The sequence below is a fragment of the Bos grunniens genome, chromosome 23, assembly GCF_055505025.1.
Source record: "Bos grunniens cultivar Pamir isolate PY7600 chromosome 23, Bosgru_T2T1.0, whole genome shotgun sequence".
NCBI lineage: Eukaryota > Metazoa > Chordata > Mammalia > Artiodactyla > Bovidae > Bos > Bos grunniens.
The window spans coordinates 10072795-10097000 of NC_141187.1; the positions used below are offsets into that span (position 1 = coordinate 10072795).

The 24206-nt window shown below is 42.2% G+C and overlaps 1 non-coding gene across 1 annotated transcript; it reads left to right on the top strand.

Annotated features, from left to right (window-relative positions):
• The first annotated feature begins 22661 nt into the window (after positions 1-22661).
• Positions 22662-22794, top strand: LOC147346623 (small nucleolar RNA SNORA70). Its single transcript, XR_015153287.1, has one exon. It is a non-coding gene; the product is annotated as a small nucleolar RNA SNORA70 (small nucleolar RNA).
• The last annotated feature ends 1412 nt before the right edge of the window (positions 22795-24206 follow it).

Sequence of the window (24206 nt, forward strand, 5' to 3'; positions counted from 1 at the left end):
AACTGGCATTGGGCCTCTATAATTTTCATAGACATAAAAGAATATTTCAGTTCTTAAGCCCTCATCTGAAAAGAAAGAACTGTAGACTTTAAAAGACATTTAATTTTATGGTGTTTGAAATGCATTTCCATTTTTTAAAAAGACAGGAATTAACTTATACACGACACTTAGCATAAATGGCATTTATTATTTTTTTATTTTTTATTTTTTTTTATTTTATTTTTTAAAAAAAAAAATCACATGCTCCCCATCCTGAACCCTCCTCCCTCCCAACCTCCCCATACCATCCCCCTGGGCCTTCCCAGCGCACCAGCCCCAAGCATCCAGCATCGTGCACTGAACCAGGACTGGCATCTCGTTTCATACATGACATTTCACATGTTTCAATGACATTCTCCCAAATCTTCCCACCCTCTCCCACAGAGTCCATAAGACTGTTCTATACATCAGTGTCTCTTTTGCTGTCTCGTACACAGGGTTATCGTTACCATCTTTCTAAATTCCATATACATGCGTTAGTATACTGTATTTATGTTTTTCCTTCTGGCTTACTTCACTCTGTATAATAGTCTCCAGTTTCATCCACCTCATTAGAACTGATTCAAATGTATTCTTTTTAATGGCTGAGTAATACTCCATTGTGTATATGTACCACAGCTTTCTTATCCATTCATCTGCTGATGGACATCTAGGTTGCTTCCATGTCCTGGCTATTATAAACAGTGCTGCGATGAACATTGGGGTACACGTGTCTCTTTCCCTTCTGGTTTCCTCAGTGTGTATGCCCAGCAGTGGGATTGCTGGATCATAAGGCAGTTCTATTTCCAGTTTTTTAAGGAATCTCCACACTGTTCTCCATAGTGGCTGTACTAATTTGCATTCCCACCAACAGTGTAAGAGGGTTCCCTTTTCTCCACACCCTCTCCAGCATTTATTATTTGTAGACTTTTGGATCGCAGCCATTCTGACTGGTGTGAAATGGTACCTCATAGTGGTTTTGATTTGCATTTCTCTGATAAAGAGTGATGTTGAACATCTTTTCAAGTGTTTGTTAGCCATCTGTATGTCTTCTTTGGAGAAATGTCTATTTAGATCTTTGGCCCATTTTTTGATTGGGTCATTTATTTTTCTGGAGTTGAGCTGTAGGAGTTGCTTGTATATTTTTGAGATTAGTTGTTTGTCGGTTGCTTCATTTGCTATTATTTTCTCCCATTCTGAAGGCTGTCTTTTCACCTTGCTAATAGTTTCCTTTGATGTGCAGAAGCTTTTAAGTTTAATTAGGTCCCATTTGTTTATTTTTGCTTTTATTTCCAATATTCTGGGAGGTGGGTCATAGAGGATCCTGCTGTGATGTATGTCAGAGAGTGTTTTGCCTATGTTCTCCTCTAGGAGTTTTATAGTTTCTGGTCTTATGTTGAGATCTTTAATCCATTTTGAGTTTATTTTTGTATATGGTGTTAGAAAGTGTTCTAGTTTCATTCTTTTACAAGTGGTTGACCAGATTTCCCAGCACCACTTGTTAAAGAGATTGTCTTTAATCCACTGTATATTCTTGCCTCCTTTGTCAAAGATAAGGTGTCCATATGTGCGTGGATTTATCTCTGGGCTTTCTATTTTGTTCCATTGATCTATATTTCTGTCTTTGTGCCAGTACCATACTGTCTTGATAACTGTGGCTTTGTAGTAGAGCCTGAAGTCAGGTAGGTTGATTCCTCCAGTTCCATTTTTCTTTCTCAAGATCGCTTTGGCTATTCGAGGTTTTTTGTATTTCCATACAAATTGTGAAATTATTTGTTCTAGCTCTGTGAAGAATACTGTTGGTAGCTTGATAGGGATTGCATTGAATCTATAAATTGCTTTGGGTAGTATACTCATTTTCACTATATTGATTCTTCCAATCCATGAACATGGTATATTTCTCCATCTATTAGTGTCCTCTTTGATTTCTTTCACCAGTGTTTTATAGTTTTCTATATATAGGTCTTTAGTTTCTTTAGGTAGATATATTCCTAAGTATTTTATTCTCTTCGTTGCAATGGTGAATGGAATTGTTTCCTTAATTTCTCTTTCTGTTTTCTCATTATTAGTGTATAGGAATGCAAGGGATTTCTGTGTGTTGATTTTATATCCTGCAACTTTACTATAATCATTGATTAGTTCTAGTAATTTTCTGGTGGAGTCTTTAGGGTTTTCTATGTAGAGGATCATGTCATCTGCAAATAGTGAGATAGATCACATCCTGGGCCATAAAGCTAGCCTTGGTAAATTCAAAAAAATAGAAAATCATTCCAAGCATCTTTTCTGACCACAATGCAGTAAGATTAGATCTCAATTACAGGAGAAAAACTATTAAAAATTCCAACATATGGAGGCTGAACAACACGCTGCTGAATAACAAACAAATCACAGAAGAAATAAAAAAAGAAATCAAAATTTGCATAGAAACGAATGAAAATGAAAACACAACAACCCAAAACCTGTGGGACACAGTAAAAGCAGTCCTAAGGGGAAAGTTCATAGCAATACAGGCACACCTCAAGAAACAAGAAAAAAGTCAAATAAATAACCTAACTCTACACCTCAAACAACTAGAAAAGGAAGAAATGAAGAACCCCAGGGTTAGTAGAAGGAAAGAAATCTTAAAAATTAGAGCAGAAATAAATGCAAAAGAAACAAAAGAGACCATAGCAAAAATCAACAAAGCCAAAAGCTGGTTCTTTGAAAGGATAAATAAAATTGACAAACCATTAGCCAGACTCATCAAGAAACAAAGGGAGAAAAATCAAATCAATAAAATTAGAAATGACAGTGGAGAGATCACAACAGACAACATAGAAATACAAAGGATCATAAGAGACTATTATCAACAATTATATGCCAATAAAATGGACAACGAGGAAGAAATGGACAAATTCTTAGAAAAGTACAACTTTCCAAAACTCGACCAGGAAGAAATAGAAAACCTTAACAGACCCATCACAAGCATGGAAATTGAAACTGTAATCAAAAATCTTCCAGCAAACAAAAGCCCAGGTCCAGACGGCTTCACAGCTGAATTCTACCAAAAATTTAGAGAAGAGCTAACACCTATCCTGCTCAAACTCTTCCAGAAAATTGCAGAGGAAGGTAAACTTCCAAACTCATTCTATGAGGCCACCATCACCCTAATACCAAAACCTGACAAAGATGCCACAAAAAAAGAAAACTATAGGCCAATATCACTGATGAACATAGATGCAAAAATCCTAAACAAAATTCTAGCAATCAGAATCCAACAACACATTAAAAAGATCATACACCATGACCAAGTGGGCTTTATCCCAGGGATGCAAGGATTCTTCAATATCCGCAAATCAATCAATGTAATACACCACATTAACAAATTGAAAAACAAAAACCATATGATTATCTCAATAGATGCAGAGAAAGCCTTTGACAAAATTCAACACCCATTTATGATAAAAACTCTCCAGAAAGCAGGAATAGAAGGAACATACCTCAACATAATAAAAGCTATATATGACAAACCCACAGCAAACATTATCCTCAATGGTGAAAAATTGAAAGCATTTCCTCTAAAGTCAGGAACAAAACAAGGGTGCCCACTTTCACCATTACTATTCAACATAGTTTTGGAAGTTTTGGCTACAGCAATCAGAGCAGAAAAAGAAATAAAAGGAATCCAAATTGGAAAAGAAGAAGTAAATGGCATTTAGAAATTGCACTACGGGTAAGTTCTCATCCATGTTGTTGCCATGACTCCAAGCTCTAAAGTGGCTACAAACTCTCCTTAAAACAATACAAAGCACTCATGGGGAAAAAACTGGACGGTTAACAGTGACAGTAGTGTGTGTAGTCATTGGAACGTGGGTGACATTTTCCCCCTCAATTTACATGAAAACCTTACATCATTCTTTACATTAAAAATTCACATGAAAATCTTCTATGATTCATAATATATACCACTAATTTTAGAAAAAACAAAACAAAACAAAACAGTGTTCAGACACATTATTTCTCCAGACTGTTCACGCCTAGAATGCAGTCCATGGGGTCGCCAAGGGTCGGACACGACTGAGAGACTTCACTTTCACTTTTCACTTTCATGCATTGGAGAAGGAAATGGCAACCCACTCCAGTGTTCTTACCTGGAGAATCCCAGGGACGGGGGAGCCTGGTGGGCTGTCGTCTATGGGGTCGCACAGGGTCGGACATGACTGACACGACTTAGCAGCAGCAGCAGAAGGCATTCTACCAGAAATTCAACACCACAACCAAGAGTTGATTTCATGCTGTTCCTAAATAAATGCACCTTGTACTCTAAGCACCTCCTCCATAGTCAGTAACAGACCTAAACAAGACAAGGTAAATGAGGCGCTTGGCATGATGTCCAGCACATAGTGGGCTATCAGTAACATCTCACAAGGTGTCTCTGGACTTACAGAAGACCTTGTGGATGCATTACCATAGGCATGGTTTTCCCCCTGATGGATGAAGAAACTGACAGGCTTAATGAGTACTGCTGAGGGCGTAGAACCAGAGGACTGCGCATTCTGTCCTGGAAAAGTGAAACTGGGACAACCACTTGGCACCACCAAGAGCTGTGTCTAGGAAAGTTGAAGAGGTGATTTCCCCTATGTTCCAGCAGGTCCATTTCGAGGTATGTGCCCTAGAAAATTCTTGCATGTGTGGTACAAAGACACAATAATACTCTTGGCAACAGCGCTTGTGACAGCAAAAATCCGGAAGCAATCTCAGGAAAATGGATTGATCAGTCATGATACAGTCATAAAATCAAACACCTACAGCAATTAAGTTGACTGAACTAGCCATATGTAGCAACACAGGTAAGTCTCAAAACCATGAAGCCGAATGGAAAAAGTAGTGGCAGAATGATTCATACAGTATAATATCATTTTTATAAGGTTTACAAACATGTGAAACAATAGTGTATACTTTTTTTCGGATTCATATATATCAACTTTAAAAAGTAACAAGTAGTAAATTTAGGATAATAGTTATCTCAAGAAAGAAATATAAATAGGGGAGGGATACCCAGGTGTCTCTGTGTGTAATTGTTTCTGTAATATTTTACTTCTTTAAAAATATCTAAAGCAAGTATGGTATATTGTTAGGATTTTGGGGTAAGGACTTGGATGTTCATTATATTTTTCTTTATACTTGTATGTACATATGTATACAAGCAGAAAACATTGGTATAATGCTTTACTATGTCACAGGCAGTGATCCTGTTAGGTTCTTTAACTGTAGTAGCTAACTTAAGCATTTCAATACCCCTACGAGGTAATTATTGGGTTGACCAAAAAGAAAAACCCAAACGAACTTTTTTGGCCAATCTATAGTATGATTACCCCCATTTTATAGAGGAGAAAACTAAGGCACAGAGATCAGAAACTTGCCAGATGCTACATATTTGGTGACAATATGGTGATCCTGGGATTTGAAGGGAGTCTGGTTTCAGAGTCTCATCTCTTAGCAACCAAACCCTACTGCCTCTTGAAACACTTTTTTTTTTTAATAAAAGGGAGGTGGGACCAAGCATAGAGGTAAATCCATGTCACAGAGGTCAGTGAAAAAGCAGTTCAACACTCTTTCCTGACCTTCTTTTGCTACTGAGAGGAAATGCTTAGATTTCCCACCAGGTCACATGGCAAAAGCCAGAGAGTCCTGCCCAGACCTAGAAGCCACACACCATCACTACACAGTGGTAACACTACAGTACAGGCCACGTTATCTGGGTGGGATGAAGAAGATAAATCAGACAGCAAATTCTTAGATGATTCCTTTTTTTTAAGGTCATTGACATTTAAAACATTATTTATTGTATTTGGGGGTGTGCTGTGTGTGCTGCGTCTTTTGCTGTGCCTTTGCACAGGCTCTGCACACACTGTGCACACACTTTTCTCTAGTTGCAGCAAGCAGGCCTACTCTCTAGGTGCGTGTGGGCTTCTCATTGCGGCGGCTTCTCTTGCTGAGGAGCACAGGCTCTAGGGCGCATGGGATTCAGAAGTTGGAGCTGAGTAGCTGCAGTCGCCCGGCCTTCGCTGCCCCTGCGGCATGTGGGATCTTAGCTCATGGACCAGGGACTGAACCTGTGTTCCCTGCGTTGCGAGGCAGATTCTTAACCAGTGGACCACCAGGGAAGTCCCTGAGAAGATTCTTCTGAGGCCTCAAGTCTCCAAGAAATTCTCCAGAAGCCAACACAAAACAGAATAATTAGTTCTATGAGTGAAGAGGGCTTTTCATTAGAGTCTAGCTAATAATCCCATGAATTCTGATTGTTGATAAATTATTATTTGCATTTGAGCAGGCCCATTTGAATGGGGAAATTCCCAAATGAGTCATCATCTCACATAATTGAAATAAAAAATTACTCCCAATTCTCTTGTGTTACACAAGATCAATGTTAAGAGTAGATAGAAATCAGGCATATTGTTTGCCTCCAGACCTGTTGACAGCCCCCAACACCTCTCTGGGGTTGGTCAAAGGCTATGGTTCAGAGCTGGGTTTGTGAGTGATCGCTGATGCCGCCTCCTGAGGTCCTCTGCAGCCCTGCCTACATGTTCTGCATTCAGGCAGAGCATGGCTCGAAGGGTTGGGGAAACTGACAAGCTGAATGAGTGGTAGCAAGCTTTGCTTAACTGAGAAAGCAAAAAAACTTTAGGAGAAAAGCCCACTGAACATTTTTCAAGTGGGTAATGTATTTTTGAATAATAGAGGATGTTTTCAGTCCTATCACGTTTCTGAATTCTACAATTTTGTTTCCTTCTAGCAAGTTCTTGTGGGTAGCTCACCGTCCCCATGAAAGAGTGGACACCTCAAGGCATAAAACCATTTTTGCATTTCCAGAGCAATTTCTTCTTCACAAAGAGGTTCCATGTCCAATATGTCATTCATTCTCCTGCTATTTGAGTCATCAGAGATAGGAACAATGGTAATAACAATAACATATTTTATATTGTTGAATGAAAGAACCCAGTCACAAAAGACCACATAGTGTAGATTACATTTATATGAAATATCCAGCATAGGCAAATCTGTGGCAGGGGGACTGTGCTGTGAAAATCCATAGGAATATAAAGTAGGTTAGGGAGTCCCTGCTGGTCCAGTGGTTAGGACTCCACAGGGCCACTGCAGGGCGTACCGGTTTGATTCCTGGTCAGGGAACTAAGATCCCATGGTTTGGCCAAAAAATATGAATAAATAAAATGAAAATAAAGTAGATTAGAGGTTGCCAGAGGTTGGGAGGAAGAGGTAATGGAGAGTGAGGGCTAATGTGTACAGGGTTCCTTTTGGGGTGATGGAAAAGTTCTAGTTGCACAGTCTTGTGAATACATGAAAAAGCCACTGAATTGTACACTTTAAAATGGTAAACTTTATGGAATGTGATTTTTCTCTTGATTTTTCTAAATCACAAAAGTGCTTACCACAGCTAAGTCAGGCCAAGAGCTTTGCCTAATCATCTCTCCTAATCATCTCCACAGGCTTACAAGATTCTCATTTTATAGATGAGGGCAGAGGCTTGGAGAGAGCATTAGTTTACAATAATGTGGCAAACACATAAAAACCGACCAAAATTCAGATTTCTGACCCTCACTTTCCAAATCAGACCTTTAACTGTCACTCAGAAATTCATGAAGATATCTCTGAATGTAACTCAACTGATAGTATTTCCTCTGTGCCACTCTCTCAGTGACAGAGCTTTGCAGTGCTTTTTGCGTTTACCTCTTAGGGTGCTTTTTTAAAATTTGCAGTTCGTTCTCCCAAGTTTTCGAGAATTAAACACAGCATTGATTTCCCCCTGAAAGTCCTTAACTCTCTAAACCACCTTCCTTCTGATAAAAAGCAGTTTCATTTCTTAGCTCCTCTCCAGGGAAGTCCCTTAGGGTCACACAACCACAGTCGATTTTAAGCAAAGCTGTGATGTCTCTCCCCTCTACACTCATTCTGCTTCAAGGACATGGTTACCCTTCCATGGGACAGCTCCCCAAGGGTTTTTGTTTACTCTGACCTAAGAGGTCAGTTGGATGACAAGTGAGTCAGTCAAAACTGACCGACTCACTTTCCTTCCTTTTGAGAAGGAAAAGACACATAGCAACAGTCTCTCTTATCCTCAGACATTCAAAATTCAAGAGCAGAAAGAGTTGAAGTGACTTTCCTATGGCCATGGAGCTCGGAGCAGACTGGAGCCTAAAATCCTAAAACTATGGCAGATTTCTCAAAAGAGTCTCAATCAAAAGAAACTGATATTTATATAAAATATAAATTTAAGGCTTCCCTGGTGGCTCAGTGATAAAGAATCTGTCTGCTAATGCAGGACACAGGTTTCATCCCTGATCCAGGAAGGTCCCACATGCCACCCAGCAGCTAAGCCCAGGTGCCATAAGTGCAGAAGCCCACTTGCCCTAGAGCCTGTGCTCTGCAACAAGAGTCCGCCAAGCTCCTCTGTTCATGGGATTCTTCAGGCAAGAATACCAGAGTGAGTTGCCATGCCTTCCTCTAGAAGATCTTCCCAACCCAGGGATCAAACCCACATCTCCTGTGACTCCTGAGTTGCAGGAGGATTCTTTACAACTGAGCCAGCTCCTGCAATGCAGGAGACACAGGTTTGATTTCTGGGTTGGGAAGATCCCCTAGAGAAGAAATGGTAGTCCAGTATTCTTGCTTGGGAAGTCCCATGGACAGAGGACCCTGGTGGGCTACAGTCCCTGGGGTCGCAAAAGAGTCAAACATGACTTAACAACTAAACGACAACAACATATGTATATATATGACACTTTATACATATATACATGCATATATATGTATGTATAAAGTGTCATGGGACTTCCCTGGCGGTGCAGTGGTTAGGACTCCATGCTTTCACTGCAGGGGCATGGGTTCAGTCTCTGGTCAGGGAACTGAGGTTTGGTGAGTGGCATGATGGAGCCATGAATAAATGCCTTCAAACTGTGGTGCTGGAGAACACTCTTGAGACTCCCTTGGACAGCAAGGAGATCAAACCAATTGATCCTAAAGGAAATCAACCCTGAATATTCAGTGGAAGGACTGATGCTGAAGCCGAAGCTCTAATATTTTGGTCACCTAACGCAAAGAACCGACTCACTGGAAAAGATCCTGATGCTGGGAAAGATTGAAGGCAGGAGGAGAAGGGGACGGATGACAGAAGACAAGATGGTTGGATGGCATCACTGACTCAATGGACATGAGCTTGAGCAAATTCCGGGAGATGGTGAAGGACAGGGAAGCCTGGCGTGCTGCAGTCCATGGGGGGGTCGCAAAGAGTCAGACACGACTGAGCGACTGAACAACAACTTGCACAGCCAAAAAAACCCCGCCAAATTATCAGAGCAACAAGAAGAAAGCGATCCATCCAGTGTTTAGATGGCAAATATTAAGAACTGGAAAAATCAGTCCATAAAAGATGACTAGGGGCTTCCCTGGTGGTCCAGCAGTTAAGACTCTATCCTTCCACTGCACGGGGGCACAGATTCCATCTCTTGTCAGAGAACTAAGATTCTGCATGTTGCAAGTGAAAGTGAAAGTGAAGTCGCTCAGTCGTGTCCGACTCTTTGCGACCCCATGGACTGTAGCCTACCAAGCTCCTCTGTCCATGGGATTCTCCAGGCCAGAATACTGGAGTGGGTTGCCATTTCCTTCTCCATGTTGCAAGAGGCGTGTTGCAAAAGGCGTGGCCAAAAAAAAAGCCAGACTTACTCTCCAGCAGAGAAGGACAATGAAGGAGAATTCTGAACTTTTCTCTTGAAAACATTCAGTATTTTCCTTGTCCTTTCATATTTTATTTCTCATAACTGAACTAGGGGCTAACATAGCACTAACCGCCACTCCCCTCCTTGGCAAACCTCAGATTCCAACTCCAATCTAGCCATCTGTGGTTTGTCCTTTAAGGGACTGGACTAAATATAATTTATACATGTACATTTACAAATAGAGACATATTACAGAGAGAAAAATAAATGATTTCAACCCTTTCGATAGGAATCAGCACATTTAACAAAATTGTTGAAGGATGGCCAGCCCTGCACCTCATCTGCTGTCAGATCTCTGAACCTCTAAGTGGTCCTGCCTTCCTTCTAGGGAAACATACCACATCTCAATCCTGCGCTGAGCTGAAGCATTTATGGACAATTGGGCTTCCCTGATGGCTCAGACGGTAAAGAATCTGCCTGCCATGCAGGAGACCCAAATTTGATCCCTGGGTTAGGAAGATCCCTGGGAGAACGGAATGGCTACCCACTCCAGTATTCTTGCCTAGAGAATCCCATGACAGAGGAGCCTGGCGGAGTACCGCCTGTGGGGTTGCAAAGAGTCAGACATGACTGAGCGACTAATAACTTTGTTTTCTCTTCAAAGTGCTACCTGGAAATACCCACCAAGGGTTATTTGCATTATAAAGGGGGACTTAAAGGTCATTCTGGACACAGCTATATCTGGGAAGAAGGGGGAGTTTACAAAAACAATTTGTATTTGAAATGATTGTCAGGTTCCCTAAACTTTCTAAAGGAAATTCCGAGAAGCTTAGAAGTTTTTAGGTAAACTGAAACTTACAATATGAAGCAAACCAAACCCTTCACTATACTCTCACACCGCTATCTTACCTGAGCTTTAAGCTTCACAACAACCTGTGAGGTGGGCTGGTCACTGATCCTCTTCTCCAGACCAGGAGACCCCTGGGAAAGGGAAGTAGTTCCCACAGGGTTCAGTAACTGGAAGTTGGAGGATTTAGAAGTTCGAGTCACCTGACTCATGGTCCCATGACGCCTTCTTCTTCCAGAAAAACCTTTTAACTGACAGACATTCAGGAGCCATCCTCCTAATCAACAGCAAGGATTAAGAGTCTTTACAGGTAGGTTTGCTTCTGGCAAATTCTTTCCCTCTTTTTTCTTCTTCTTTTTTTTTCCCCCAAGCTGCACAACTCATGGGATTTTAGTTCCCCAACCAGGGACTGAACCCCTGGCCCTCGGCGTGAAACGAGTTCTAACTGCTGGACCACCACCAGGGAACTCCCTTCTTACCATTTCTGTTTTCACTTAAGTCTCACTTCTGCAAGGGTCACTTTATGACCCTTCTGAAAGTGTTGGTGGTAATGCAAACTTCTACCACAACCTTTGATTTCAAATTTTCTTCCCACATTTATTTTCCTATCTGGTCATGGGTGGTAGTGGCAGCACAAAGAGGTGACTTGGAGAGAATTTTAGCCTCCCCACCCATCAACCTCTCCAGATAAACACACAGTTTAGGCTACCCCAGTGGCTCAGCGGTAAAGAATCCGCCTGCAGTGCAGGAGCTGCAGGAGACGTGGGGTTCAATCCCTGGATCAGGAAGATCCCTTGGAAGGGGGCAACCCACCTCAGTATTCTTGCCTGGAGAATCCCATAGACAGAGGAGCCTGATGGGCTACAGTCCGTAAGGTGGTAAAGAGTTGGGTGCAATTGAAGCAACTTAGCACACACACATAAGAAGAAAGAGTTCTAGGGAAATGCAACTTCACAGCAATTTCCTGAGTCCTCGAGTTTCATCTCTCTGAAGAAATATCATTTATGTGAAATATAGAGTAAGGGATGCCCCTAGAATTGTACAAGAACGGAGACATGCCTAACCACCTTTGAAAGAGACTGCTACTTCTAAGAACTCCTATTACAGAAATTCTGGGGCCACTGAAGGATGATAAGTGGTAAGAAAATAGGACATCCCAAGATCTAACAGTTATCAGCAGGAAGGAGCCAAGTCATAGAGATGACTAACGTAATGGGGAAATGGACCCGGACTGTAGATTGAGACAGGTAAAGTTCAGAGTTCGGGAGTTAGTCAGCAAACAGCACAATTATGCAGGGCCTAATGCTGATCCTAGGAGCAGGCTGATTGGACTTTGGTCTGACATGGAGAAGAGAGGAGCTCTGAATCCCCTCACCACGAGCTGAGCCACAGAGAAGTCCAGGGCTTTTGCATCACCACCAGAAATATTGGGATGACTTCTCACAAGAAGGAACAAAAGTTGCAAGGTGAACTGAAGGCTTCAGTAAAAGTTGCCATCTGTTTCAAGTGGGTTCAAATTTTGATCTGGAGTCTCCAGTTTTTACTGTGTTTCAAATCTACTAGTTTGTAAAAACCAAGAGAATTTAGACATCTACTAACCCAAAACAAGATCAATTTCCCTACACCATCATGAGTTACATTGTTAACTAAACTTGCTAAATTTCCTGACTCTGGTCACAGACTGGAAGATGAAACCACCCTCTTGCTGTTGGGACAAAGGATGATTTGGTTGCGTGTAGGAAATGGAGTAAGGTCTATGCAAGCAGCAGGTCCAAAATTTGGGGGCCAGATGTCCACTTCCAGACTGTTTGTTTTGAGCAGAAAAGAAATGGTCATGTGTGATTCTGTGGAGGAGTCCATCCTACAGCTGTTCATAGTCCCAGTGTTCTGTTTTCCAGTTCACCAGGAGGCCCAGAGCGTCCCCTAGCTGGCCTTTTTGACAGGCTTTAGTTGGACCACCTTAAAGTACCGTGGCCTTGAGTGTGGCAACAGTTGTGAGCTCTGGACAGCTGTTATATCTGACCTTCCCTGGACACCACTTCTTCTCCCTCTAAATTCCTGAGTAGAGAATAGACTTCTTAGCTTTGTTGGAAATGTACCAGCACCTGTTGTTAGGAGAGGGCCATCTCTGGGGGGCTCAGGGCAACCCCGGGGGCTCAGGGTGCCAGCACTGCCCCAGATCTCTGCCTTGAGGTATATTTTGCAAAACACTTTGTAACCCATTGCTCTTCATGTTACATCCTGCCTTCTGGGCCCAGCTCCAAGGCCTTGATCTTCCTGACAAAACAAATCTGCATTACACTTAGGGCAGAGAGCAAAGGGCAAATGGGCAGCACGTGGAAAGGTTTGGCATGAATAATCCCCACCACTAGCCAGGGAATTAATAGAACTAGCACGATAAGAGACATGGGAAGTTAACTGCTATGAAGAATAAGCATTTATGGTTTACTACGAACTGGGCACTATGCTGCACATGTCATGTACATTGTGGGCTTCGTTTACTACAAGAGCCCTGGGTGGTATGGCTGTCTCTTTTTGATGAATGAGGAAACCTAGGATTTTAAATAAACTGCTCAAGTTTACATAGTCAGTATGGCAGAGCCAGAGCTGGGTGCACTTGTGGCTCGAGGGTTTAATTGCTCCATGGCGTGTGAGATCTTTGCTCCCTGATCAGGGATCAAACCACCATCCCCTGCATTGGGAGGTGGATTCTTAACCACTGGTGGTGGTTTAGTCGCTAAGTCATGTCCGACTCTTGTGACCCCATGGACTGTAGCTTGCCAGGCTCCTCTATCCATGGGATTTTCCAGGCAAGAATACTGGAATGGGTTCCCATTCTCTTCTCCAGAGGATCTTCCTGACCCAGGGACCGAACCACACCAGGGAAGTCCCTTAAAGTAATAATAATAAATGAGAGAGTTCTGATGCTCAGATTGTTCTCAATTTGGCCAGTGGGAGGTCTTGAAGGTTGGCTTCTGTGTTCTTTCGATAAATTTGATAAAATCAGATAGATTTGATAAGTTTTTGGTAAATTTGATAGATTTGATACAATCTTTTGATAAATTCCCAATGTTCTTTGAACGCTTTCTCACTTTCTGGCACAAGAAGATATTTTAGGCTTATCTTATACATTCTTTGCAGAAGTCTGTTAGCCAAGAAATCCTGGTGCCCCTTGTTGGAGAATGGTATTTGGAACCAAAGGTCTGGTTGCTATGTGTGCTTGTAACAACTGGTATGTCATTCCTTCTCTAGGCTTTCTCAGTGGACAAAGTCAGGATGTTTATTTGAAACTGTGAGTTCATACTGATATCTCCAAATCGAATCGACCTTCACACGGAATGTTCTCCCTCTCCATTTTTGTAACTCCCTTTGGCCAACCGTGATATAAATGGCTCCCACTACCTTCATATAGTATGTATAGCATATTATACGTATATATAGTGCTGTGTTGTGCTTAGTCACTCAGTCATGTCTGACTCTTTGTGACCCCATGGACTGTAGCCCGTCAGGCTCCCCCATCGTGTGTTTTTTTCCAGGCAAGAATACTGGAGTGGGTAGCCATTCCCTTCTCTAGGGTATCTTCCCAACCCAGGGATCGAACCCAGGTCTCCTGCATTGCAGGCAGATTCTTTACCATCTAAGCCACCAGGGAAGCCCATATATTTATGTTACTGGAGCCTAATCTACCAAGTATAGGTCAATATTTATTTATAAGGTTTTTTTGGAGGGGGGAGGGCGGGACAATGAGACAGAAATCTGAAGTGCAAAATTTGATGAAATTTGACAAATACGTACATTTATGTAACTTTCACTCCTATCAAAATATAGAACATTTCCGCTGCCTTAGCAATCTGACATCTCGAGACACAACCACACTTCTCATTTTAACCACCATTAATTAGTTTTGCCTGTTCTAGATCTTCCTATAATTGAAACAAACTGCACACACTCTGTTGGGTCTGGTTTCTTTTGTTCAACATAAAGTTTGTATCCGTGAAGTTCGTTTACATTATTGTGCATTTCAGTAGTTAGTTTCTTATTATTATTGACTAACTTTCCACTGTATGAATTTAACTACTCTACTGGGACGGATATTTGGGTTGTTTTCAACTCGAGGTTATTATGAATTAAAATGTCTTTGAATACTCTTGGTCAAGTCTTTGTATGGACATAGGTTTCATTTCTCTTGAGTGATTGCTTAGGATTGGAATTCTTGGGTCATAGAGTAGATGTACGTTTATAAGAAACCACTGAATATTTTTCCAGAGTGGTTGTACCATTTCTCACTCCTGCCATCAGTATATAAGAGTTCTAGTCACTCCATCCTAGCCAACACTTGATATTCTCAGTTTTTTAAATTTTAACCATTATAGTGGGGTTTTGATGGTATCTCATAGTTTTAAATTGCATTTCTCTAATGGGTAAAATTTTGAGCACTTTTTAATGAGATTATCAGCATTTTGTATATTTTCTTTTGTGAGTGTCCAAGTTTTTCGCTCATTAAAATTTTTTTGGTCTTTTTCTTATTGATTTGTAAGAGTTTTTTTTTATTTCTTAAGTAAAGGATAATTGCTTTACAGAATTTTGTTTTCTGTCAAACCTCCACATGAATCAGCCATAGGTATACATATATTCCCTCCTTCTGGAACTTCCCTCCCATCTCCCTCCTCATCCCAGCCCTCTAGGTTGATACAGAGCCCCTGTTTGAGTTCCCTGAGACATACAGCAAATTCCCATTGGCTATCTATTCTACAAATGGTAATGTAAAGTTTCCATGTTACTCTCTCCATTCATGTAAGAGTTTTAAAATACGTTCTTGATACTAGCCATTTGTGAAATAAACATTTTATGAATATATCCTCCTAGTCTATGGATTTCCTATTCATTTTCTTAACTATGTCTTATCAAGAGCAGAAGTTTCAAATTCTGATGAAGTCTATTCATTTTGTGGCCACACCCCAAGGCGTGTGGGAGTTTAGTTTTCCAGTCGGGGATTGAACCCAGGCCCTTGGCAGGGAGAGCAAAGTCTCCACTGGACCTCCAGGGAATTTCCTATCCAGTTTTTAAATGGATATTTGTTTTCTTCTCTTTAATTAATTAATTAATTTGCTTTTAGTTGCACTGGATCTTCACTACTGTGCGAGGGCTTTCTCTAGCTGCGGCAAGCAGGGGCTGTTCTTCACCGAGGTGCCCAGGCTTCTCATTGCAGTGGCTTCTCTTGTTGCAGAGCGCTGGCTCTTGGCGAAAGGGCTTCAGTCATTGGAGCGCTCAGGCGCAGTAGCTGGGTGTGCAGGCTGTAGAACGTGGGCTCAGAAGTTGTGGCACAGGGGGCTGGTTGCCCCATGGGATGTGGAATCTTCCTAGACCACAGCTCAAATCCGTGCCCCCTGCATTGGTAGGCTGATTCTTACCCACTGTGCCACCAAGGAAGTCCCGGGCTATTTGATTTTTGTGCCTGAAGAAATCTCTGCCTATTTCCAGGTTGTGAATCTCAGGTACTTTAAATTAGTGCTGGAATCAAATGAATACATTTTTTTTCCCTTCTTTAAACTCACAAGGTCAGTTGCCAAACCGATTTCTTTGGTGAGCAAATGAAGGATTTTAAAGGACTTCCAAGGGGTAAGGAAGAAGAGGATTTCTTAGAACTAAAATCTCAGGACTAAAAGTTCTTTTCTCAAGTTGAATGAGCTTCACGTGTAGGTTACGGAGTTTAGGTTAGAGGATGGAGCCTAGGTTAGAGTCAACCAGACTGAATCACTTTGCGATCTCAGCAGATCCACCCCTTCTTACAACTGCAAGTCTTTAGGGGAGTGAGTTCATTGGTGAGCCAGTTCTGGAGGCTTCGTGTTATGAGTCACTTCTTCAGGTGAAGAGTGCTGAAGGGAGCAGTTCCAAGGGTGTGGTTCTGGAGGCGGTCCCACAGGCAGCCTGTACATGCGGCGCAGTTCTCCCACTACATTGGTTTCTTTTCTTTTTAAAAATCGTATTTAATTTTAAAAATTCATTAAGTTTCAAACTTCAAAATTTTGAAAAAGTATAGTGAAATTATCTTTCCCACCTTTACCTTTTACAACAGATAACCACTCTTACTAGCTTCTTGCGCCTCCCTTAAGAGATTTTTTAAACGCATTTACAAGATAATATAAATACATAGGATCTCTCTCCTTTTTTATAGAAATGCTACCTACTATAAACACGGTTCAGTATCTTGCTTTTTTTTCAAATAATATGTCTTGGAGATTTTTCCATATCACTTCTTTTCATATCACACACAGATACTTCATATTCTTTTCTATAGCTGCATAGTATTCCACTATGATGCCCAACGATTTATCTAACCAGAGCCTGGTTGATGGACATTTAACTTTTCAGATTTTTGCTCTTTCTTTCAAATACTGCTTCAGTGAAAAACCTTGTATATACATCTTTTTCACACCTGTAGCTATAACTGTTGGATAAATTCCTATGCTGTATGTAAGAGTATATACATATGGGATTATGGTAGACACTGCCAAATTGCCCTCAGTAGCTATTGTTCCAATTTATATATATTGGTTGGGAAGATCCCCTTCAGGAGGGCATGGGAACCCAGTCCAGTATTCTTATCTGATCCCAAGGGACAGAGGAGCCTGGCGGGCTACAGTCCTTTGAGTCACAAATAGTCTGATACAACTGTGTGACTAAGCACAGCATAAGGTATGATGGTTCCTATTTATCCATATTTATGCCTAAGCTAAGAGTTTTCCATCACTTGGGTTTTTACAAGTCAACAAGTAATAAAAGGTATCAGAGTGACACTTGATTTGAATTAATTAAAAAAATTTTTATATAATTTTGTTGTTGGTGTTCAGTTGCTCAGTCATGTCCGACTCTGCAACCCCATGGATTGCAGGACTCCAGGCTTCACTGTCCTTCACCATCTCCCGAAGTTTGCCCAAGTTCATGTCCATTGCTTTGGTGACACCTTCTCATCTTCTGACGCCCTCTTCTTCTTCTGCCCTCGATCTTTCCCAGCATCAGGGACTTTACCAGTGAGTCAGCTATTCGCATCAGATTACCAAAATACTGGAGTTTCAACTTCAGCATCAATCCTTCCAATGAGTATTCAGGCTTGATTTCCCTTAAAATTGACTGGTTTGATCTCCTTGCTGTCCAAGGGACTCTCAGGAGTCTTCTCCAGCACCGTAGTTCGAAGGCATCAATTCTTCAAGACCGCCTTCTTTATGGACCATCTCTCACAACCGTTTATGTGACCACTGGGAAAATCATAGCCTTTATTATATGGACACTTGTTAGCAGAGTAATATCTCAGCTTTTCATCACACTGTCTAGGTTTGTTAAAGCTTTCCTGCCCAGAAGCAAATGTCTTCTGATTTCATGGCTGCAGTCACCATCCACAGTGATTTCAAAGCCCAAGAACAGGAAATCTGTCACTACTTCCACCTTTTCCCCCTCTATTTGCCATGAAGTAATGGGACGGGATGCCATGATCTTAGTTTTTTTAATATTCAATTTTAAGCTGGCTCTTTCACTCTCTTTCTTCACCCTTGTCAAGAGGCTCTTTAGTTTCTCTTTGCTTTCTGCCATTAGAGTGGTATCATCTGCATATCTAAGGTTGTTGATGTTTCTCCCACTTATCTTGATTCCAACTTGTAACTCATCCAGCCCAGCATTTCGCATGATGTGCTCAGCGTGCAGATTAAACAAACAGGGTGACAGCAGACAGCCCTGCTGTACTCCTCTCTCAATCTTGAACCAGTCAGCTGTTCATGCAGGGTTCTCACTGTTGCTTCTTGACCCACATACAGATTCCTCAGATAAGATGGTCTTGTATCCCCATCTCTTTAAGCTCTTTCCACAGTTTATGATGTTCCACAAAGTCAAAGGCTTTGGTGTAGTCAATGAAACAGAGGTAGACGCTTTTCCGTAGGTTTCTCTATGATCCAGTGAACATTGGCAGTTTGATCTCCAATTCCTCTTCCTTTTCTAATTCCAGCTTGGACATTTGGAAGTTCTTGGTTCGCATAATGCTGAAGCCTAGCATGCAAGTTTTTAAGCACGACCTTAACTAGCACGGGACATGAGTCCAATTGTCTGACGGTTAGCACATTCTTTAGTACTACCCTTCTGGGAAATTAGGATGAAGATTGACCTTTTCCAGTCCTGTGGCCACTGCTGGGTCTTGTAGATTTGCTGACATATTGAATGTAACACCTTGATGGCATCATCCTTTAGGGTTTTGAATAGTTCTACTGGAATTCCATCACATCCACTAACTTTATTAACAGCAGTGCTTCCTAAGGCCCATTTGACTTTGTTCTCCCCAAAATCTGGTTCTGGGTGGCTGACCACACCACTGGAGTCATACAGTTCATCTGGATCTGTTTTGTACAGTTCTTCCATGTATTCTTTCCATCTCTTCCTGATCGCTCCAGTATCTCCTAAGTCTCTACCATTTATGTCCTTTATTGTGCCCATCTTTAGGCAAAATGTTCCCTTGATATCTCCCATTTTCCTGAAGAGATCTTCTGTTGTTTTCTTCTACTATCATCCACTGTGAATTGAAGACCTTTTTGTCTCTCCATGCTGTTTTTTGGAAATCTGCTTTTAGTTAGATACACTTTTCCCTTTCTCCTTTGCTTTTCACTTCTTTCTTTAATTTGTAAGGTCTCCTCAGATAACCACTTGGCCTTCTTGCTTTTCTTTTTCTTTGGGATGGTTTTGTTCGCTGCTTCCTTTACAATATTATGGACCTCCATCCATAGTTCTTCAGGCACACTGTTTACAAGTTTTGGTCCCTTGAATGTATTCATTACCTGCACTGAATATTCATAGAGGATTTGATTTAAGTCATACCTGACTGGCCTAGTCGTTTTCCCTGCTTTCTTTAGCTTAATTATGAATTTTGTTATGAGAAACTGATGATCTGAGTCACAGTTAGCTCCAGGTCTTGTTTTTCCTGACTGTATAGAGCTTCTCCATCTTCGGCTACAAAGAATGTAATCAATTTGGTTTCAGTATTCGCCATTTAGTAATGTCCATGTATAAAGTCGTCTTGCGTTGTTGAAAAAGTGTATTTGCTATGACCAGTGCATTCTCTTGGCAGAATTCAGTTAGCCTTTTCCCTGCTTCATTTTGTTTGCCAAACTTAGCCTGTTCCTCCAGGTATCTCTTGACTTCCTACTTTTGCATTTCAATCCCCAACGATGAATAGAACATCCTTTTTTGGTGTTAGTTCTAGGAGGTCTTCTAGGTCTTCATAGAACTGATCAACTTGACTTTCTTCAGCATCAGTGGTAGGGGATAGACTTGGATTACTGTGATGTTGAATGGCTTGCTTTGGAAACGAACCAAGATCATTGTGTCATTTCTGAGGCTGCACCCAAGTATTGCATTTCAGACTCTTGTTGATTATCAGGGTTACTCCATTTCTTCTATGGGATTCTTGCCCACAGTCATAGATACTAAATATATTTAATAGTAGAATTAAATTCGCCCATTCCCATCCATTTTAATTCACTGATTCCTAAGATGTCAATGTTTATTCTTACCATCTCCTGTTTGACCATGTCCAGTTTACCTTGATTCACGGACCTAGCATTCCAGGTTCCTATGCAATACTGCTCTTTGCAGAATCGGATTTTACTTTCATCACTCGACACATCCACAACTGAGAGTCATTTCCACTTTGACCAGCCGCTTCATTCTTTCTGGGACTATTGGTAGTTCTCTGCTCTTCCCTAGTAGCTTATTGGACACCTTCAGACCCGAGGGGCTCATTTTTTGGTGTCGTATCTTTTTATCCTTTTAAACAGTTCATGAGGTTCTCATGGCAAGTGTACTGGGGCGGTTTGCCATTCCTTCCTCCGGTGGATTATGTTTCTATAACTTTGTCTTTCTTTCTTTATTTTGGGCTGTGCTCGGTCTTCATTGCTGCTCGGTCTTCATGGGCTTTTCTCTACCTGCAGTGAGCAGGGGCTACTCTCTAGTTGCGGTGCACTGGCTTCTCACTGCCGTGGCTTCTCTTGTTGTGGAGCACAGGCTCTAGGGCGCCCGGGCTTCAGCAGCTGTGGCTCCCAGGCTCTACAGCACTGGCTCAGAAGTGACGGCACATGGGCTTAGTTGCTCCGCAGCATGTGGGATCTTCCCAGAGATATTGAACCCATGGCTCCTGCACTGGCAGGCGAATACTTTACCACTGAGCCACCAGGGAAGCTCTGAATTCATTTTATTATGAATGAGGATGAGTATTTTTTCTTATGTTTAAAGGATATTTATATTTAGTTTCTATTTGTACTTTCCTATTGAGTTGATGGTCATTTAATTATTGTTCTGTAGGAGCTTTTTATATATTATACTCAACACCTTTTTAAAAATCAGGCTTACTGAAGTATAAATTACACCTTTTAGTGGAGCTGTCCCTTTTATGTGGAAGGCCTTCTAGCTGGGGGTTTGACATACTTGGTGCTTTGAAGCACTTATTTGAATAAATCAGCACACACAAGCAGTGTGCTCAATGGAAAGAGAGGAAGCAGTGGACTCTGACTATCAGGGTACAAACCCTGTCTTTGCCATGTATTAAGTAGGTGTTTTGTTTGGAAAACATCACCTCTTTGGGTATCAGTTTCCTTAATACCCCATATCTTCAAAATCAGATCCCATCTGATAATATAATGGAAGCACATTGCTTAGTGGTGACACAGTCTAAGTGCTTAGTAAATATTAGCTTCCCCTTTCTCCAGTAAAAGCCAAGTCTCTAAAAACAACATGCCTGGGGTGGCAGAATGGAATGTGTGTGTGTCTATGTGTGAGACTCTGAACCATGACCTTAGGTTCTGCTGGGGTATTAAGCCACAAAGAGGCCACTTATGTTTCTGTTTCCAGTTTTCCAGTTTGGGACCCTGAGAGTCACAGTGAAGGCTTCCTGTGCTAATAAAATGGGCTCGCAGGGGAAACATCGTATTTGTCTGAGGGAGGACATTCCATGAGTGAGTAATAACCCCATTTTAATGAGGAGCTACTCAGAACGACCCAGCCAAACCCGTTCTTCTGCCTTCGTGGTTAGAGCTTGACCCAGCTTCCTCCTGATACCACGGCTCGTTGATCCGACAGCCTTCAATTAATGAAGAGGTTCAAAAAAATAATATGTCTCTTGGGCCCTAGGACTTTGGGCTTTTCTAGTCCCAGAAATGACCGCCTTGTTTACCGTGAGGGAAACAAGACAATCACGGAAGAATTAGTAAGTAATTATTTCTATCTCACTCCCAGATGACGATGGGTGGGTGGGGTCTGCTGCCATCCCGTGGCTGGCGGGTGGGCACCCTCACTGTCCTAGTGTTGGTCTCACTTGCCCAGGAGAGGTGGCAAAGACCTTGTCTCCACTAACCAGCCTTGGAAAGCAGGATTGCTTTCCAAGGCTTTGCTCACCTCCAGTTGATTTTGTTAGGGGGAACACATGGACTAAAAGTGCCCACCGTGCCCAGGTACCATAGTAACCATTTGTGTTAGTTATTTTATGATAGAAGGTCCTGGTAAGGAACATGGAACTAACAAGCCACCACCAACCAAAATAATTTGGGAAAGGTCAAAAGGAGATGCCACGTGTCCTACCACCTCCCAGAATCCTTCTTGTTGGCATCCACCCTGGCTAAGCAATGTGTGCACCACCCGGAAGGACCCTGAGTCAGAGTGACTGGCCAGAAAAGACCTGGAAACTAATCCAATCACCATAAAACCCAGGACTGCGAGCCACGTGGCAGGGCAGTCCTCTGGGTTCCCATACCCTCCTGCTCTCCGCTTGGGCACCCCTTTCCAATAAAGTCTCTTGCTTTGTCAGTATGTATGTCCCCTTGGACAATTCATTTCTGAGTGTTAGACAAGAGCTCCCTTTTGGGCCCTGGAAAGGGTCTCCCTTCCTGCAACAATTTCATTTTCAGAGCAGAGTGGGCTAAAGATAGGGTGAGAGCCTCAGAAACTGCCCCTCCCAACCCTTGTATTTACACCTGTCTAGGGAGCCTGCTGTGAACTCCTGTAACTGGGGCCCTATGTTCTGCTGTTGTTTCCAAATAAAAGATCAAGTTTTATTGCAGCCAATGAAGCTGACTGTGCTCCTTTCTCCATGGGGTCCTGGTGTGCAATGGCTGCAAACAGCAGCCTCTTTGGTAGTGTTTGTGGTCTGTTGCCTGTATGGGTTGCCATTCATGATTAGCTACTGTCTGTAATCAGGCTCCAGGCAGGTAAGTGTGGTGCCTTTGGAAAGCTTAGGGCACAGTAGCCAGGGTCCACATTGGCCAAATCATAATGTCCATCCCCACCAAGCTGCAGAACAAACAGCATGTGACTGACGCCGTCCACAGTCAGTTCAGTTGCTCAGTCATGTCTCTTTGCTACCCCATGGACTGCAGCATGCCAGGCTTCCCTGTCCATCACCAACTCCCAGAGCTTGCTCAGACTCACGTCCATCGAGTCAGTGATGCCATCCAACCATCTCGTCCTCTGTCGTCCCCTTCTCCTCCTGCCTTCAATCTTTCCCAGCATCAGGGTCTTTTCCAAAGAGTCAGTTCTTTGCAGCAGGTATTGGAGTTTCAGCTTCAGCATCAGTCCTTCCAATGAATATTCAGGACTGATTTCCTTTAGGATTGACTGGTTTGATCTCCACAGGCCACATTCAAATTCCCTGACTGCCAGAAGACCCGAATCTCTAAGTGGGGACTCAGTAAATTCAATGGGGATGAATTTGAAAACACGGCAGAAAAGTGGCTCATCCCAGAGGCTGTGGGGCCAAATACACCCCCAATCATGGCCCCCTGGAAGGATGGGGGCCCCGCACTCCTGATAACCTTGGTGCTATCCCCTCCTTACTCGTGCCCACCAATAAATCCTACTTTCCTGTCCAAAAAAAGAAATCAAATTGTAGCTTTCTGAGTCCACTTAACCGTAATGACGTTTCAGTTCAAAGAGAAGTTAAGGGGCAAGGCCACAAGGGTAGACCTTCCCCAGCGAGGCATCTATGAATGCACAGCGCAAAGTGCACAGGCAAGTCCACCTCCCGGGTTCAGTCTTTCCCCTGCACTTTGGGGCCCTGAGGTCTGGCGGTGGAACAAAGAATTGCAGGTTGTAAAGAGCGCCTAGTAGGAGACTCAGCATCCAGTGAGGGTTGCAAGATAAGGTTGAGATCTCTTACTGGAGGGAGAGGGAAAATGCCTATGAGCTCCACAGGTCATCTCTTATGTGGCTCAGAAGTGGCCTGGAAGGATTTCTGGATGTGGAATTCATGAGCTCTGGAGTTTTAGTACCTTTCTTATTACTGACAGCGCCAACACTATCCATCAATTGCTGTAGGCTTACCATGTATTCAATGCTTTACAAAAATGATCTCATTCACTCCTCACAGCCACAACCCTATGAAGTAGGTACTATTACTGTCCCCATTTTACAGATGAGGAAGTGGAGACAAAGAAATGTCAAGCAACTTCCCCAAAGTCAAAGCAATAAGCAATTTGGATTTAGAAGCTGTGTTCATTACCACTACACCACACTACTTCTTCATGAATATTCATATACCATATAATGCTTTAATTATCTGTTGGAAGTCTTATCTCCTACTTTAAACTTGATGGTGGTACAGT